A 19,954-nucleotide genomic window follows, 5' to 3' on the forward strand; every position below is an offset into this window, starting at 1 on the left:
TGTGTGTGTGTGTGTGTGTGTGTGTGTGTGTGTGTGTGTGTGTGTGTATGAAGGTGTGTATGGAATACTTTAGGGATAACCCACCTGGAGGATATGACTTTTAAGCTGAGACCTCTTTGGAAAGGTAATATTTGAGACCTAAATTATAAGAACAAGCAGACTGTGTGCAAACCTGGCATCAGAGTGTTTCAGAAAATGTAAAGGCCCTGAGGTCTATAAATCAAGGTTTGGAAAATTTAAGTCAATAGAATTAAGGCCAATATGGTTAAGAGATAGTGCATAGGAAGCTTAAATTTTCTACATTGAAAGGGCCTGAGGAATAAATCTGGAAGTAGAGTTAGGGGATTATCTTGACACTTATAAACACACTATTTTTAGTTTGACTGCAGATTCATTTGGGACAACTATGGGAAGGCAGACAAAATTTACAGGGACCTTAAAGGCCTTCCTTTGGCAATCAGAAGCTACCCCATGCCGTGTGTTGGGTGAGTTATGGGTAGAGGTCAGATCGTGTATGTCTGACTAAATCATGTAGTCCATGTTAGGCGGGTTGCATTAAGTGTGATGTTAAGTAATATTACACATTTTATAATTTTCAAGGATCGGTATGACTGCCATATAAAGAATGGGAGGAGAAATCTTTCTATTAAGAGATTAATGCTTTCTGATTTGTTCAATCATATATTTAATCATCTATTTTTACAGCAGTCATGTATTTAATATTAAGTTCCTACCGTCAGCTAAGCACTGAGGAAATAGCAGAAACGAGGGCAGAAATATAAAAATAAATAACACAAATATCAGATGGTGATAAGTGCTTCATTCCAAACATAAAACAGGATAATAGGATAGAAAGTGAAGTGGTTCTAGTGTGTCTTGCTAATTTATGCAAGTGTTTGGGGAAGACATCTCTGTTTATGACATTTGAGCACAAACCAGAAGCCGATAAAATAGTAAATAAGGTAGATATTTATCAGAAGGACATTCTACTGTCAGTACAGAGGCATTGGGAATAATTTTTTAAAATATTTTTTCCTTCATTTTTCCAAAAAAATGCAAAAGAAGATTCAGAATTGTGTCCTTCTATACCTGGCATATCTGTTGATTAAATATATAAATATAAATATAATTATAAATTCAATATATATTGCAACATCTTTAGTCACTATGTATTACAGCATCTAGTAGCCTTCAAAAAGGATATTACCATCTAGAAAGGGAAACAATGAGAGACCTACAGTAATAATTCCCCAATCCTGCTGGGTAAATATTGTCTTGTACCTCTCTGACCTTGAGATAGGAAATATTCCTTGTTTAGGACACAGTCCTGCCTCTACTCTAGCTCTTCAGACCCTTGTTTTTCATGGTTCTTGGCTTCTTTTTCTAAAAATTCCTTCCTTTTCTCTTATGCCCATGGCTTTATCTAAGGAATTTAATGAAGAATATGCTCTCTTTTATTTATTTTTTTTTAGAAATTTTTAATGTTTGTTTATTTTGGAGAAAGTGGGGAGAGAGAGAGAGGGAGAGAGAGATTGAGAGCAGGGGAGGGGCAGAGAGAGAGGGAGACACAAAATCCGAAGCAGGCTTCAGGCTCTGAGCTGTCAGCACAGAGCTCGACATGGGGCTCGAACTCACGAACTGTGAGATCATGACCTGAGCTGAAGTCAGACACTTAACCAATTGAGCCAGCAGGAACCCTAGATTATGTTCTCTTTTAAGGGCTGAATAATATCCTACCCATAAATACTGGGAATCTGGAAATCCCTCTTTGAAGATTGAATATTTGTCAATAATTTAGTTTTACCATACTGGATCTTAACATTCTGGTTTTTATTAGTCATGTATTGATCTGTGATTAATTGGATATTTCTATTTTTATTATAGATGAAAATATTTTTTTCTTCATAAATATTTAAGATTAAACTACTAGGCATAGTGAACCCAAAGAATCAGACACATTCCATGTCCTCCCAAAATTCCACTAAGTGCATTGGTAAGAATATCAAAAGTTGGGGTGCCAGGGTGGCTCATTCGGTTAAGTGTCAGACTCTTGATTTCGGCTCAGGTCATTTCTCATGGTTGGTGAGATTGAACCCAGTGCTGATCTCTCTACTGAGAGTGTGGAGCCTGCTCTCAGAGGGAGAGAGGGTGAGATACTCTCTCCCTCTCTCCTGCCCCTCCCTTGCTCTAAACAAACAAACAAACAAACAAACAAACATTAAAAACAATGTCAAAAGTCTTAATCTTGTTTTAAGTGCTGACTGTATAATAATGGTTGTGTTTATTATGCTCTGGCAGCAGGGAAGATTACCAATCTAGCACTGTAGATAAGAGATGGATTTCTACATATGCTGTTTTTTTTCCCCCTGAGCTCAAATACTAGGGAGTCATTAGCCAAAGGAAGAATGGTGTTCCAAAAGAGAATGTGTCAAAGCAGAGAGCTCCAAGCAATTGACATTCATCTGGGAAAAGGCAAATGACCTTTCATGGCTGGGATACAGCCTGTCTACTGGTAATTGAGAGGAGAGTTCAGTTGACATAGTTATGTTAAGCAATTTGGATTTTATCTTGAGGATAAGAGGGGAAACAATGATGTGTTAAAAATAGGGATCAAGTTTAGGAATCAGTAAAGGATTTGCAGGTACTAAAGAAAGGAAGGACTAGTGATATTGGAAGCTGAAAGAAAAGACAAAAATCTAGAAATGTTAATGGGCTGAATTTAAGTGCTGACAGTAGGGCTGGTGGAAAGAGATTGAGAAGGTTGAGCTGAGAGAACCATTTGACAGGGCTAGCGAAGGAGGCCTGGAGAACAGTTCTTAGTTCTGTCTTCCTTCCTTCCTTCCTTCCTTCCTTCCTTCCTCTTTCTTTCTTTCTTTCTTAATTTCTTTCTTTCTTTCTTTCTTTCTTTCTTTCTTTCTTTCTCTTTTTCTCTTTCTCTCTCTCTCTCTTTCTCTCTCTCTCTCTTTCTCTCTCTCTCTCTCTCTTTCTCTCTCTCTCTTTCTCTCTCTCTCTTTCTCTCTCTCTCTCTCTTCCTTTCTTTTTCTTTTTCTTTTTCTCTTTCTCTTTTTTAGCAGGAGCCAGCGAGAGGGGCAGAGGGACAGATTCATGGGGAGAGAGAGAATCTCGGAGCAGAGCCTGACATGGGCCTTGATCCCACAACCCTGGGATCATGACCTGAGCTGAAATCATGAATCAGATGCTCAACTGACTGAGTCACCCAGGTGCCCCTGTTCTTATTTTACAAAGGATATTTGCAGAGGAGGAAGGGATTTTGTATATGTGATAAGATTATCTATGCTGAGCCAGTGGTCTGTTTTATTCAAATGGATAGTTAAGTGTAAACATGGATATGTTTGGGGCTCAAAAGAAAGAAAACAACCTATATATAGGTGATGTGAACCCAGGGGTATAGTTAGTGAAAAAGGACCAGGTAGAGAAGGAGGAAGTGGTAAAGAGTGAAAGTAGGAAAAGCTTTTTCATGGACGTGAAGAGAAGAGGTATTATCAATGGAGAAGGTTGTGAACAGTCGTGAGTTTCAAGGAAAAGTCAACCAATGAAAAGGATGCAGTGACCTTGGTCACGAGGAAAGAATTGATGATCTTAGGGGGAACCATTGCATCATAATGCATTGATACAGATTTCTGAGGATTGAGATGCAAATGTAAGACAAGAAAGTAAAAGTAATGAACTTGGGTCTAATATTTATTAAAGTTGATAATGAAAGAAAAAGGGCGTTAGGGCAATGCTGAGATTGTTTATTTTCTTAATGTCCAGAGAGACTCTAGCATTCTGTTTGGCAAGTGTTGAGAGGTGGCGGGGTGGTGGACGGAAAGATGATAAATTGAGAAGTGATACTCGTCTGAGCAAGTCCCTGAAGGGGTGCCATGGATTGAACAAGGGAGAAATTGGAATCAAGTGAAGAAGCAAAACTGATTCATCTTTTAAAAAGGAAGTAGAGATATTTATGAAAATACACTTAGGGGTTATTTCTAAGTTTTTAGGTGGTAAAATTAAAGTTTTGTAGCTCTCTGTTTATCTAAACATTTTGCTTTTTGTTGGGTATGCAAAGATTTGCACTGAAGAGCTAAACAGTGATCTGAATTCTCTGAAGAAACCCACAATCAGAAATAGCAGAAACAAATAAGTATTGGTTGGATGTATTAAATCAATTATCCTGTCTCAGAAAAGGACTAGAAAATAATTACTTTGAGGAGTTCCACTCTGACCTCCTAGAGCACAATGTGATTGCCACATTTAGCCTGTATTTTATGTATTGTCAGGCTGATCTCCTTGAGATTATAACTTTTCAGTTGTGATTTATGAAGAATAATAATTTGATCTGTTTTAATAACTTATCTCTAGGAAGTACAAAGTGACAGTTCAGCACAAATTAGAAATTTTACTTGTTGCTCTGTATCAAAATATACATCCAGCAAATAAGGTGCAATTTAATTTTTAAAATGATTATTCTTAGAAGCAGCATTGCTTAGTAGATTACACGCAATAATGGCGCTATTAATAAAGACCAGGTATCTGTGTATGCTACTTCCAAATTGATTCACTCTAATGCTCATAGCCAGATCGAAATAAATGGAAAAGACAGACATCAATCGTATATTATAAACGGTAACATTTAAAAAAATATTATCATATGAACCAAAGAGTTTAATCGACAAATACAGATTTCTTGGTACCTAAAGATGCATGGGTGGGTTAAGGGGAAGAGAGAGGAAGGCTGGAGGGAAGGCACAGGAGCCCCAGCCGTGCAGTTTAGTCTCTGGGTGCAAGAGGGAAAGGGTTCGACTACCCTTGAAGGCTTCTGAGATTAGGACTCTAGATAATGTATGTGCGTCACTCCTCAGGGTAGGCCTTTTGTATGGCTATAAACAGGAGTCTTATTCTAAAATGACTAACTGCACAAGTTGCATGGGCTAGTCTCCTCTCTGAAATATGTCCTCTTTCTTTATGATGTCAAAAATTCCTTTAGCAGAAGAAAAGTTAAGTCTTTTGTGGTAGATGAGAATTAACAGACTTAATGTGCAATTATGCCCAGGAAAGACAGCATTTCGAATATGACGTAATTTTATTAGAGACAATAGCCACAAGTACTAATTGGTATTAGCTTTGTTTTCTTTAGAAGCTTAAAAGAAATGGGTGCGAAGGGCAGACATATGTTTATTGGATCCATGAAATGAGGGATAACTGCATAAAGGAAGAGTTTAGGCTTATAAAAGACACCACTCACACTCAATTGCACCTGGCTTGCTGTACAAATTCAACAGGTGGAGAAAAAGCCAAATTTGAAAATATTTTTTCCTTGTAGGAGCACAAATACATTAAAAATAATCTTCATCAGATGTAAATTTTTTTGCCTGTTTTTTAACTAGTCTCACTTCATGTAAAGACATTTTGATACTAGTGATTTGTCAGTGTATGAAAGAATTTGTTGTAAAAAAACCTCATTTAAAACCAGGTTTCATTTTGCATATCTAATGAAATGAAAGTAAGTCATAAATACATTGGAACTTTAGTCTCTCTCAGCATTGATAGGCCTTTTCATAGTTTCTGATCCTTCACACATTGACTATTAATAGTTATTTGCAAGTGATAAACATACTATTTCAAACGACCACAATTTGAAATGCAAATATATTTCCCTAAAGTATAATCACAGACATTTTAGTTTTAGGGCCATCTCTGACTTCTGTTTTCTTGTTTCGCTAGTTGTGAGACCTCGATTTCTAAGCCTCAGTAAGTAACTAAGTAAGATCAGGTCTTTGCCATAAAACTATTTTTTTTTCACACTGTTGTATTTTCTAATAAGTAGTGATAGATTGTTGGAAAGAGTTCACAGACCCAGGCTTCTGAAACTTAGTAAAGTTGGTGACAAAGGCCCTTGAGAGTATGAATTAGATGGTATTTGGATTGGGCGGACAGGGATTTGGGGAGTAAATGTGCCTGACATCCTCTGTGTCTAGGGTTGGGCAGCTCTCAGCCCTGATTTGTATCCAGTAAACTGATAATACGACTTTGTAGATAGAGGAAGTGAAAAGATTTCAAGAGATTATCGGTTCCCACTTTCATAGGATCTATCCACTCGGACATAAAAACCAGACCAATATTATCTCAGAGAAATGAAAACATATTGTTTTGCAATACCTTTAGAAAATGAATAAAAAAAAACACTGTTGCAAGAAAAAGTCTTCTTATATAATCAGTGTACTTCATAATCAGATATTTATGATTTATTATCTACTATGCATTCTTATACCATGATTTCACTAGATACTTTACAGTATCCATGTGAGAGCAAATTTCTTACTCTTATTTTAGTGATAAAGACTTTGAGGTTCATCCAGTTTAACAGTTTTGGTGAAGGATGAACCACGGGTAGATGTCAGTGCAGTTACACTGCTAATGAGTTACCAAGATCTTATGTTCTTGTTCTGTTTTCAGTGACAATAGGTAATTGGTTGTATGAAACCATCAATTAGTCTTCTTAGATGTACTATGTTCCCAGCCATTCCCCGCCCCCCCCCCCAAAGGAAAAGGTTACAATACAAATAAGTATGTGTGTGTACTTGTTTTTTAATAAGGAAGTTTCTATGGACTCCTTCTCAGTTGGGACGTTCAGTTTGAGATTTATTTCCTAATATTGGTAATGTGTATTGATGAGTCACTTCACTGCTCAGGACCAGAAGTACAGCAGTTTATCATAGTGGGACTCTGGAATTGAACAGACTTGAAATCAAGTATTAGTCGTGTGACCTCCTAAGTAAATTACTAGGTAAATTTTGCTAAGTTCCCTAATCTGTATAAACCATACTTTTCTCACATGTAAGAGAAGTAAAATAATACTTGGGTTATTAGTAAAGGATATACTGTATGCAAAGCAATTGAATAAATGATACCATTAGTGTTATTTTTAAAATTTTCAAAAGTGTTGGTTTAGTCAAAGGCCAAACCACATCTGCTTTTTTCTTATACATCTCATTTTCTTACAATAAAATAAAATACATCACATTTTTCCAAACTCACCACCTCTTTCTTTCCAGACTGTCCCAATGCTCAGATCTAACAGCTGGTGTATTATGGTATTTGTCTAATTCAGAGGTCAGCAGACTTTTTCTGTAAGGTCCAGAGGTAAATATTTTAGGCTTTCTTGGCCATGTGGTCTGTTGCAACTACTCAGCTCTGTCACTGTAGCAAAAAAGTAGCTATAGACAATATATAAACAAACAGTGTAACTATGTTCCAATGAAACTTTACTTTGAGAAACAGACTGTGACTGTGGATACATTTGGCCTGTGTGTGATAGTTGGGTATCCTTGATATAAATTACTGGTAAATAATCATTGACTACTGTTACTCAGTGCTCATACACACAAACACAAATAATCACAGTATTTATGCACAATTAAACATTTAAAATAGTACACATAGTATTTATTTAAAGAGAATTACCGTTTTACCAATTGGCATTGTTGCATATATTAGTGTCTCTCCCTCTTTTACTGTTAATTCTGAAATTGAAATAAAATAAGGAGACCATCTGCAAAATTTAGGAAAAACATAATTATCTCGGTAAGGTAGATTTCAAAATTTGTCACTGGACCCACAGTAAGAAATGCCTTTACAGCATGACCCAGTATTCTTTTACACACACACACGCACATTCACACTTGCCAGTGTTTTACCCTGATTAATTCTACACTATGCTATTCTGTTTTATTCTATTTTATTCTGTTTCAAGAAAAAAAATGTAAAACTAGACTCATTAAAATGATCTAATAATGATCTACCAATCATTCATAATCTATTAATGAATTATAAACTGTTTAGAGAATGCTGGCATAGGTGTCTAGAAACTCAAGGACTGACTTCTAACAGATTCCTCTTCCACAAACATCTCTCATAATATCTAAGTAATACCATCTATCATAAAATTAGAAATGAACTCAGATCAAAACCACTCACTAAAAATCAAAGTAATATATTCACCTGGAAGAAATATTAAAAAATAAAATTTTAGTATGAAAAATTTTCCTCTTATTCTCTCGTTCTCATATCCATGTTTCCACTTTGTGGAGGCAATCACTTTAAACTGTTTTTGCTTTTGGTTATTGTTTCCATATCTCTAGGTTTATACTGCTATTTATTTTTTTTTAATTGAGGCATAATTGACATATAACATCGTGTTACTTTTACAATGTACAACTTAATGATTCAATATTTGCACTGAAAAATGATTACCATAATAAAGCTGGTTCACATCTGTCATCATATTCATCATCATGCATAGTTACCAAATTTATTTTCTTGTGATGAGAACTTTTAAGTTTTATTCTCTTAGCAACTTTCAAATATACAATACAGCATTATTAACTATAGACACTATGCCATATATTATTCTCAGAACTTAGGTATTTTATAACCAGAACTTTGTGGCTTTTGACCTCTTAGCCCATTTTTCCCATCTCCATCCCCTGCCTCTCTCTTTGGCAACAACCAGTCTCTCCTTTGTACCTATGAGTACAGTGTTTTTGTTTGTTTGTTTTAGATTCTACATATAAGTGAGATCATATGGTATTTGTCTTTCTCTGTGTAACTTGTTTCATTTAGCATAATGCCCTGAAGGGGTTCATTCCTGTTGTGACGATGGCCAGATTTCCCTCTTTATTCCATTGAATGTATGTACCACATTTTCTTTATTCATTCATCCACAGGTGGACACTTAGCTTGTTCCCATGTTCTGATTCTTATAAATAATGCTGCAGTGAATCTGGAGGTACATATGTTATTTCGAGTTAGTGTTTTCATTTTCTTTGGATAAATATCCAGAAATGAAATTGCTGGATCGTATGGTAGTTCTGTTTTTAAAAATTTTTTGAGGAATCTCCATACTGTTTTCTATGCCAATTGGACCAGTTTACATCCCCACCAGTGGTACACAAGAGTTCTCTTTTGTTCATATCCTCATCAGCATTTCTGGATTTTGTGTATTTTTTGATAGTGGCCGTTCTAATATTCTATGGATAACTGATATCTCTGTTTTGCTATTTCCTGATGCTATTTTTGATTGGTATTTTTTGATAATGCTGATCCTAACCTCTCTAGAGTAGTGATATCTCCATATTGCTAATTCTTGATATGTTAAGTTTAGACATTATGTAACTATTTCTTGTATGGAAATCACCATTACTATCTTCCCTGACTCCTTCTTTTCTACAGCGTTAATATGGATGAAGGTAAGAATGGATATTGGGAGACAGATAGGGTTTTATATTCTCCTGAGATCTGCAATTTTTTTTTCTTTTCTTATTTTCTAATAATCTTTACTTCTGGGTGTGTTTGTTAGTGTGTGTTTGCTTGTGTGTGTAAGCATGTATTTGTTAGTCTTAAGCATATTGTATCAAATATTTGAAGGGTTTTTTTCCCCTAAAGTCCTAACTGGAATGTCCATCCTCTGAGTCATCTGCATGTACTTTAAGCAGTTTCTTTGATTGTTCTTGAGTTCCTGTCCATTCTCTCCTGAGAAACAAATACAGTTTTCTTTTTTTTTTTTTTTCAACGTTTACTTTTGAGAGAGCATGCACAAGCGGGGGAGGGTCAGAGAAAGGGTAACAGAGGATCTGAAGCTGGCTCTGCACTGAGAGCAGTGAGCCTGATGTGGGGCTCAAACTCAATGACTGCAAGATCATGACCTGAGCCGAAGTTGGCTACTCAACAACTGAGCCACCCAGGTCCTCCAACAAATACTGTTTTGATTGCACATCCTTCCTTTCTTTCATACTTTCTCATTTGCTGCAACACAGAGTAGGTGAGAGATACTTGCATATTGAAAAGGATTCATTCCATCCTTACTTCTTGTTTAAAACTTTTGAAACATGTTATAAAACAATGATAAGCTTACCCAAAAAGTAAGTATGGTATAAACAGGTACAGTACAAATAACTTTATACTTCTAACAAGGAAGAAGTGTAAATATTTTTTTTTCCTCTCTCCCTCCCTGTCTTCTTCCTCCTTTTACTCTCCATTTCCTCCCTCCCTTCCTTCCTTCCCTGACTTTCTACCTCTGTCCCTTCCTCTCTTTCCCCAGATAACTTTCCTGAAAACCTTCATTGTAACCTGCTAACATTGCTACTTTACTCCTAAATACTTAATGTGCACTTTCTTTTTTTTTTTTTTTAAAATTTTTTTTTTTTCAACGTTTTTTATTTATTTTTGGGACAGAGAGAGACAGAGCATGAACGGGGGAGGGGCAGAGAGAGAGGGAGACACAGAATCGGAAACAGGCTCCAGGCTCCGAGCCATCAGCCCAGAGCCCGCGCCGAGCCATCAGCCCAGAGCCCGACGCGGGGCTCGAACTCACGGGACCGCGAGATCGTGACCTGGCTGAAGTCGGACGCTTAACCGACTGCGCCACCCAGGCGCCCCTTAATGTGCACTTTCTACAAACCAGTTCATTCTCCTAATAGCCAGGTGGATTTATGATAATCAGGAAATTACAATCACGTAATCTTTAGATCTCAAGTTGCCTCAGACAAGTTTCAGAGACTCTTTCAAAATTTACTTTGTAGCAAAAAGATCTAGTCCAGAATTTTGTGTTGCTGTTAGCTACAATGTCTTATACTCCTGTCTGAAGGATTCCTCAGTCTCTTCTTGCCTTTGATGGACTTGAACCTTTGAAGTACCGTAACCAGGAATACAGGCTAGTTATTTTTTAGAATTCCCTGGGTTTATCTGATGTTTTCTCATGTTTACATTTAATTGTACATCTTTGGCAGCAAAATCACACATGCAATGTTGTGTTCTCAGTGTGTTCTTCTGGGTGACACACACTTTTGATTTATGCTATTTGTTGTGACGTTCACTTTGGTAACTTGATTGACGTGGTGTCTGCCAACCTCCTGTTGTAAGTTAGTCATTTCCCCCTTTGTAATTAATAAATATTCTGTTGGGAAATATTTTCATGCCTGTTTCATTCAGTGGGTTATAATTTATTACTGCCGCTAGTTAATTAAATACTTCTTTGTCCTATATTTGGCCTGTAGAAGCCCCTTCAATTTGAAATTCTTTTCGATGTCTTTGTAATTCCTTGAGCAATTACTTACCCTATGGCCTAAGATTACAAGATCATCTTGGTTTTTTTCCCCTAATCTATAGGGGAATCAATAATTTATTCAAGAATCTCCGCATCATTTTAGTGGAGAATTCCACTTAGAAATAAAAATCTGGATGTTAAGTTTGCTCATTGATAGTGGGGTGTTACTACTTGCTGGCCATCGTCAGTTATCAGAGTTAAGGAACTTAGAAGAGTGTGTGTGTGTGTGTGTGTGTGTGTGTGTGTGTGTGTGTGTATGTATACACATATTGAGGGCTGAGACTATTGCATCAACATGATTTACTTGTTAAAACAATTTTTTTCTAGAAAAGATAATTTTTTTAAATTATGAAATAACTTTGTTTTGAGAAATTCCATCATTTGAGGAAATTTCTAAAAATTAATCTGAGAATATACCTGAGCAAAGACCTAACTAATGAATCAACAGTTCAGTTAATAGGACTTGCTTTAAGACTCTTGCCTTGTTTTGCCACAATCCTAAGTGATTTAAACTAAACTACTAAATTTTATTAAATTATTAAAAACTATTTTAAACTAAAATTTGAAATTTCCCCCATTCAATCCAATCCCTCCCTTGAAAGCCATTCTTTAAAGCACCTGAGTGCAGATCACAAAACCCAAATAAATAGCTTACTTCCTCTAAGAACCTGTCAAGGTGATGTTCTCCTAAATTTCATAAATTAAAATAAACTTAATTTTAATTTATTAACAAATTGCTGATATTTTGTCATGCACACACACCATACCCATATTTACATCTGCATTAATGTATCTATTTCTGTTTATCTATATCCTTATATATCTGCATAGCTATATATTTACATCTATATCTAAATCTCTATGTGTATACATATATACACGTATATATATGTAAAGGTGTGCTATGCATGTGCGCAAGTGTGTATAATCATAATAACACATGAGAGTTCCTCAGGAGGTAGAAATAGAAGTATTCTAACCAAATTGCTGGGATCGAAGTAACTCCTGTGTGAGACTTCTATATCTTCATTAAGTACTGGGACAGTGAGGCACAGATGACATATTCCTGCAAGTTCATCTCATACCAATACACCAGAAACACTTTGTCAAGCAAAAGAGATCAAGATAATAACATACATCCCATTGTTTTCAGTTTTCACGTTGAATTATTAAATGGGAATTTCAAAGAACATATGAAGTGTATATAACTACACACTCATTTAAAAATGGTATATACATTATATAAAACACATAAAATTACATAATTATTCATTTATTCAATGTGTACTAGTATATTCATTTATTCTTCCTACTTGGCTCTTCTTAGGACAAATCATGTCTCTATTCTACAGATAAGAAATCTAGGCTCTTGAATGCTAATTGACTCATACCTAGGAAGTGATGTAATTGGTAAATTATCTGGATCAAATGAGTTCTTTTTAGTCAAGCTGTACTTTTCTATAACACTGGGTTGCATAATTTGATTATGCTTTTATGATTGGGCACTCAAAATTTATACTGTTTGGTTTGTTTTTGTTTGTTTAGATTCTAAGAATTATAAATGCCTAATCAAAATTTAGGAGCATTTAAATTTTAATAAATTTTACTGATGTATTTATACAACACTTATTTTAAATGTTTTCTCATAACCTAAGTCATCAATATGCAGAAAATGATGACACCTCCAAGTTCTTCAAAACAAAATGCTCACTGCATATTTTACACTTGTGTTATGGGGGTATAAAACAATAAAATTCAAGAACTCAGTTCTCTAGAAAATTGCCTGTGAAATAAAGATTTAATATTTGCAAACATACATTTAATTCATATTACAACTCTACAAATAATGAGTAAAAATGTAGGATAACTATGAATTTCAAGAAGGTGACTCGGCCAAGAGTTTTTGAAGGAGATGAGTTTTCAGCTGCTTTTAGCAGAAGAGGATAAAGTAGTGTTGGAAATCAGTCATATGAAGATATTTTCTTGTTATCTGCCAACTAAGACAGGGTACAAAATCCCACCAACTCTTAAGCACACCTTCCGTATACACATTTTCTCAACACATATGAAAATTTAATTTTCAAAAGTTATTATTTATTACCATGGATCATTTCCTGCATGATTTTTGAGCAATGCTTTCATGGATAAATTTAATCATAGTTACAGTAGTTCTTTGTCCTAGGCTATATTTGGAGCTTCCACTCATTTGAAGAACATAATTTTTTATAAAAGATTGCAGCTATGAAATAGCCTCCTGTTATAAGCAAATCATAATGATGAAAAATATCACCTCTATTTTGGTACCTGTATGAAATTACCAGCAGTATTTCATGTAGATGAAAAAGTATACATTGACATTTAAATCTATTACATATTATGCCTCTTTCTGTATTTTTGATTTAGTGATGTAAATCTTCATATAACTTTGTTTTTTACTCTCCATATTATAATTATAGAGAATAAATTTTGTAGAATAAATTGAATGCTTAGGGAAATTTTATTACTGGAAACATCTTCTTCTGGGGGAGAATAAAGATTATATATTCTCATAACCACATAGAAAGATTCAAATTTTCAGTTGCTCTCAGTTTTTTTATAGTCAAGCCTCTCCAAAAAATAAAGAATAATACATGCCCTTTAGGCCAAACTAGCTATACTCTCAGAGGCTGTGGTTAAATTCAGGCTCTGAATGTCGTCTGTAGTTAACAATCCCAGCAAGGCTTGGACTGCTGTTCTGTAAAGTGTCCAGGTGAAAGAACTTACTGGTTCTCTACAGTTCTCATGGTAAAGAGGTCAACTTCACCTTTAGGTCTAACCTTCTGTTAGGCAGTACGTGTTATGTAGGCTTTGGGAATAGATTGGTTTCTCTGTAGGATATTTGGGGTCTGCCATTGAACAAAAGAAACAAATATGATCTTCAATAGAAGCTGTGCTTGTGTGTAGAATAAGATAGGAGTTGGCCTTCTTTGTGGTTTATTTCTTCAAGGCTTCTTTTAAAAAACCTGAATCCCGTTCTGCTTTTTGAGGTAGCCCTGTGAAAGTTTAATAAGCCGTTTGTGGAATCCTTAAGGAATGTGAGCCTTTTTGTGTGCTGCTGTTGAATTATAGAACTGATTCTCACTTGATGTCAGAAGTGCTACCTCTATTAATAAGTTGACAACTGTTCCAACTACATCTTTGAACACTTTTGAATTGGAGAAATAGACCAGAAATAGATACATAAACAAAACAAAAAGTAGGACATTAGCCATTTTTTATTTTTCTACTTTTTGCCTGGTGGCAATATGACACTAGGCAGCATTTTTTTTTTAAATAGCCTTCTCCAAATTCTTTCTTTCTTTTTTTTTTTTCATAAAGTTTATTTCTCAGGGAAGTTTTGGATTTACAGAAAAAATTAACAGTAAGTACAGAGTTTTCATACATCCCCTCCTCTCTCCTGCCTATTGCCTCTCCTTAACCGTTTTTTTTCTTTTATTAACATCTTACATTGATGTGATACATTTACAATTGATGAACTGATATGATGCATTGTATTTTGCTAAAGTTGTAGTTTACATTAGGGTTCACACTTTGTGTTGTAATTTTCAGTAAGTTTTTGACAAAAATGTAATGGCCCGTATTCACCAGTAAAATATTGTACAGAGTCATTTGTCCCAAACATGATATGTGCTTCACTTATACATTCTTTCTTCTCTTTCCTTCCCAACTCCTGGCAACTACTAATTTTTTTTTACTGTCTCTATAGTTTTTCCCTTTCCAATATGTCATATAGTTGGCATCATATTGAATGAAGCTTTTTCAGACTGGCTTCCTTCACTGAGCAATATACATTTAAGTTTACTCCATGTCTTTTCGTGGCTTGATAGGTCATTTGCTTTTATCACAGAATAATATTTCATTGTATCGATGTACCACAGTTTATCCATTCACTTATTGAAAGACATTTTCGTTGCATATAATTTTGCATAAAATTTGCATAAAATTTGTGGATACAGCCATTTATGTACAGTTCTTTATGTAGATGTAAGTTTTCAACTTACTTGGGCAAATATTTATGAATGTGATTGCTGGAATATATGGTAAAACTACGTTTAGCTTTGTAAAACGAACAAAGAAACCAACACACCTCCAAACAGTCTTCCAAGGCAGCAGTACCATTTTGTATTACCACCAGCAATGAATGAGACTTCCTGCTGGTCCATGTCCTTGTCGTCATTTGGTGTTGTCAGGGATTGGGGTTTTAGCCATTCTAATAGGTATGTGCTGCCATCTTCTTTTAATTTGCAATTCCCTGTTGATATATATGAGGTTGCACATCTTTTTACATGCTCATTTGCCACCTATATCTTCTTTAGTGAATTATTTGTTCAGATTTTCTGCCTACCTTGGTTTTTTATACTGGGTTCTTTGAAAACTCTTATTATTGAGTTCCAGGAGTTCTTGAATGTTTGGGGGATACAGGTTCTTTACAGCTGTTTTGCAAATATTTTTGTTTCTAATCTGTGATTTGTCTTTTCATGTTCCTATCAGTGTTCTTTGCAGAGTAGGTTTAAATTTTAATGAAATATACCTTATTAAATTTTTCCTTCATATATCATGCTTTTGGTGGTGGTATCTAAAAGTTGCTAAACTTAATACCACTTTGATTTTTTCTTCTACAGGTTTTTTTTGTGTTTTCTACATAAATAATGATGTCACCTGTGAACAAAGACAGTATTTTTTCTCCAATATGTATGTTTTTTAATGTTTTTATTTATTTTTGAAGGGGGGGGGAGAGAGAGAGAGAGCAAGTGCATGAGTGGGGGAGGGGCAGAGAGAGAGGGAGACACGGAAGCTGAAGCATGTTCCAGGCTCTAAGCTGGCAGCACAGAGCCCGATGCGGGGCTCAAACTCACTAACTGTGAGATCATGACCTGAGCTGAAATCGGACGCTCAACCGACTGAGCCACCCAGATGCCCCCTTAATATGTATGTTTTAAAATTTCCTTTTCTTGTCTTATTGCATTAGCTAAGGCGTCCAGTATGTAAACAGAAGATATAAAAATATGTAAGAAATATGTTTGCTTTATTCCTGATCTTAGGGGAAAACATCTAATTTCTCACCATTAAGTGGCTATAGGGTATGTATGTATGTATCTGTATGTATGGATGCTCTTTATCAAGTTGAAGAAGTTCCCTTCTATGCCTTCTGCAAATGGGGATATATTTCCTTGCTTTTTGCAGCTTCTAGAGGCCTTTTGCATTTCTTGGATTTCCTCCATCTTTAAATTCTATCACTCAAAACCTCTACATTCATTGTTGCATCTACTTTTTCTGAATCTGACCTTGCCTCTCTCTTAATAAGGTCCTTGTGGTTACATTGGGGCCATGTAGATAATCTAGGTTAATCTACCTATCTCAAGATTCTTTAACTTAATCACACCTACCAACCCCCTTTTGCCATGGAAGGTAACATGTTTACTACTTTGGAAGATTAGAGCCTAAACATCTTTGGAGACCTTTATTCTGTCTACCATAGTAACATTCCTTGCTTTTATCTTTGCTGTTTAAACATTTCACATTCCTTTAAATTCAACTGGAATATCACTTCCATGTTGAATTTTTTCCTTAACTATTTTTGGGATTTATTTGCTTTTTATTTTCTTTACATATAGAGTGTATTACCCCCCTCCACCCCGGACTTATTTATGATTTATGTTTGCTTGGAATCACTAAAAAGTCTCTTAACTGTTTTTGTTGTCTTTAGTATCACTTCTTGTTAATCAGATTTCTTCTTTATCATTACTATAAGACTTTGAAAATACTTATTCATTCAACAAATATTTATTGTGTCCTTATTAAATGTCAAGTACTGTGATGGACATTAGAAATAATGTAAGCAAAGGAAACACTTTTCTTAATAAGTTTACACATCACAAAAGTATTTAATTATAATATGGGATAGATTTAATGGAAATAAGATTATATAGTGGAACTGAGCTGGTCTGGTGGAGGCAGGAGTACTGGTGGTGATATTGATAGTGGAGGTTAAGGAGAGTTTAGACTTTTGCCAGGATATTAAGTGATATGTGAAGTTTGGGGGATATTCCAAGCAGAGAGAAGAGCAGATGCAGAGACTTTGGGACAGAACAAATACTGAAGGAACTGAAAGAAAATTGGAGTGACCAGCTATGGAGAAAGAGAGAATGACATGGAATGGGGCGTTATATGTGGGCAAGGGCTGGACCTCAAAGGGCTTTCTGAGCCACGTTACCAGTTCTCACTAGTAACTGTGGGTTTTAAGCAGTGAATCCCCACGATTATATCTGAGTTCTAAAGGGATCTCTGTGATAATTACATTTATTTTTAAAAAAATATTTGATAGTTTCTTAGAGTCTGATTATATCTTAAAATAATTTTTCATACTACCTTCTATGCATACCTACTGGTTAAGTAGATTCTGTCAAGATTTTCTTCTTACAGTTTTTATTTTAGGGAAAATAGCATATGTATAATAAATATACTTTCTCGTGCTTTGACGAGCTCCTAAATCAGGAATATGACCATAACCTTCCCTTCTCTTGTTCTACACATGTACATAGAGCCTCAATTTCTCTCTCTCACACACGCACGTCCACACACAATTGAGAGTCATTAGACTATGTACTAAAGTCTAAACTCATTAGGATTCCATATCTGTAGACTTTGCCTTTTCGCTACTCACTTCACTGCACTATTTGCCATTTTCTTATACATCATAAACCTCAGAATAAGTATTCATGAGTTTTCAACCACATTATGCTATCAGCCTACATTAAAGGTTAAATAACCTTACTAAATTCACTATTGTATAAATACCTCTTTCCTTTGCATTGTCTTTATATTGAGAGTATATAAGAAACATTTGTCTCATGATCTTCTGCTAAATAACTAGTTGTCTTTATCTCAGAGACTTTGTTACATCATTACAGACTGTTCTTTCCTTTTTAACTTTGTCCTTATGAAGCTTTTACCTGTATAGTTCAAGGGCACCTCGGTGGCTTAGTTGGTTGAGTGTCCAACTTCAGCTCAGGTCATGATCTTGCGGTTCATGAGTTTGAGCCCCACATCAGGTGCGCTGCTATCAGCCTGTCAGCACAGAGCCTGCTTGAGATCCTCTGTCCCCCTCTCTCCGCCCTTCTCCCACTTGTGCTTTCTCACAAATAAATTTAAAAAATTTTAAAAATAAAATAAAACCCAGTTCAACTACACTGATCCATCCACTAGGGAATATTATGTGAGCTCTACTTACCACTGAAATTATTTTCATATCCATTTTTTATTTTTCTAGTATTACATGAGCCTTTATTTTAATCATCTTATACTTCATACATATTTATGTTAATTTTTATTGTGAAGTGTATTATAAAGAGGAGTACACAAAGCAGCCATATCAACAAATTATTAAATGAACACCAATATAACGACCTTATGAGAACAAAAATTACATTATCAGACCACCAGCATCCCTTTGCATGACATTTCTTAGTGACAACTGTTCCTTTCCACCTGAAGATAAACCAGTATTCTCATATTTAAGCATTATTCTCATTTGATGGTAATCATTTCATTACTTTTATTTATATTGGATCAAAAGTATATTTTGTGATTTATCCATATTATTTAATATTTCTATAGTTTCTATAACAGTTTTCATTGCTAGTGTGTTTTCTATAACTTTCAATTTTATTGCAAAAGATTCTTATATGTTCTTATATTTTAAATGTCTTTAGGATATATATTCATATTAACTTTCCTAATACTGATCTGATCTGTTCCTAATACTGATTTTATATTTTACTTTCTTCTTTCGATAATCATTGTGCTAGAAATTTATCAATTTCATTTTTTCAAGGAAGTTGTAGGCCTTTCTGTTGAATGTTTACATTCCACTACAACAATTTTCATTCATATTTTTTATTTCTTCTTTCTGTTTTATAGTTCCTTTTTTAGTAATTTTAGATTAATCCTTAGCTTATTATTTTTCTGCCATTTCAGTTTTCTCAATTGTTGCATTTAGGCTATAAAATTTCATATAAGCACTGTTCAATTTCTACTGTAATTTCTTCTTCACCACATGGATTACTGAGGAGTGTTTTTTAAATTTCCAAGTATGTGAAGTTTGTTAACTTCTAGCTTTATTGTCCAGTAAAATACATTCATTGGCTGCATTATTTCAGTTTTATAAAACTTTTTTTTGACATTTGCACCAGTATATTATCAAATTTGCCAATAATTCTTATACAATAGAAAACAGTGTAAATTCTGCAACACTGGCAATATCCTATGCAAGCGCATTTGGTTAAGTTTGTTCAGTGTTTTGCAAAATCTCCTAAATCATTATTTATTTTCTGTGAATATTGTATTAAAGTTCTCTCATTGTAACTAATCATTTGTCTGTTTCTCCTCATAGCTCTGCCAATTCTTGCTTTTTGTATTTTGAGGACATGATTAGGTGAAAATTTATTTATCAAATGTTTTGAGAATTTTAAACCTTCAACTCCATGGTAAAGATTCTCAAAATGTCTTGGAATGCTTCTGGACTTGAAATTTATTTTCTCTACTACTTTATTATATTTTTATGCATTTCTCTTAGTAGTTGCATGGTATATCTTCCTCCACATTCTACCTTCAACTTTTCTGTATCATTAGTCTTTCAAAGTATGTTTTATAAACAGCACACTTTTGTTTTATTCAGCAAAACAATCTTGTCTTTTAATTGAGCATTTGTTCCATTTAATGTAATTAATTATATGTTGAGTTTAAATCTCCCACCTTAATATTTTCCTCCATTATCTTTCCATTCTTGCCTTATTTATGAATAATTATTTG

The sequence above is a fragment of the Panthera uncia genome, chromosome B1, assembly GCF_023721935.1.
Source record: "Panthera uncia isolate 11264 chromosome B1, Puncia_PCG_1.0, whole genome shotgun sequence".
In the NCBI taxonomy this organism is placed as follows: Eukaryota; Metazoa; Chordata; class Mammalia; order Carnivora; family Felidae; genus Panthera; species Panthera uncia.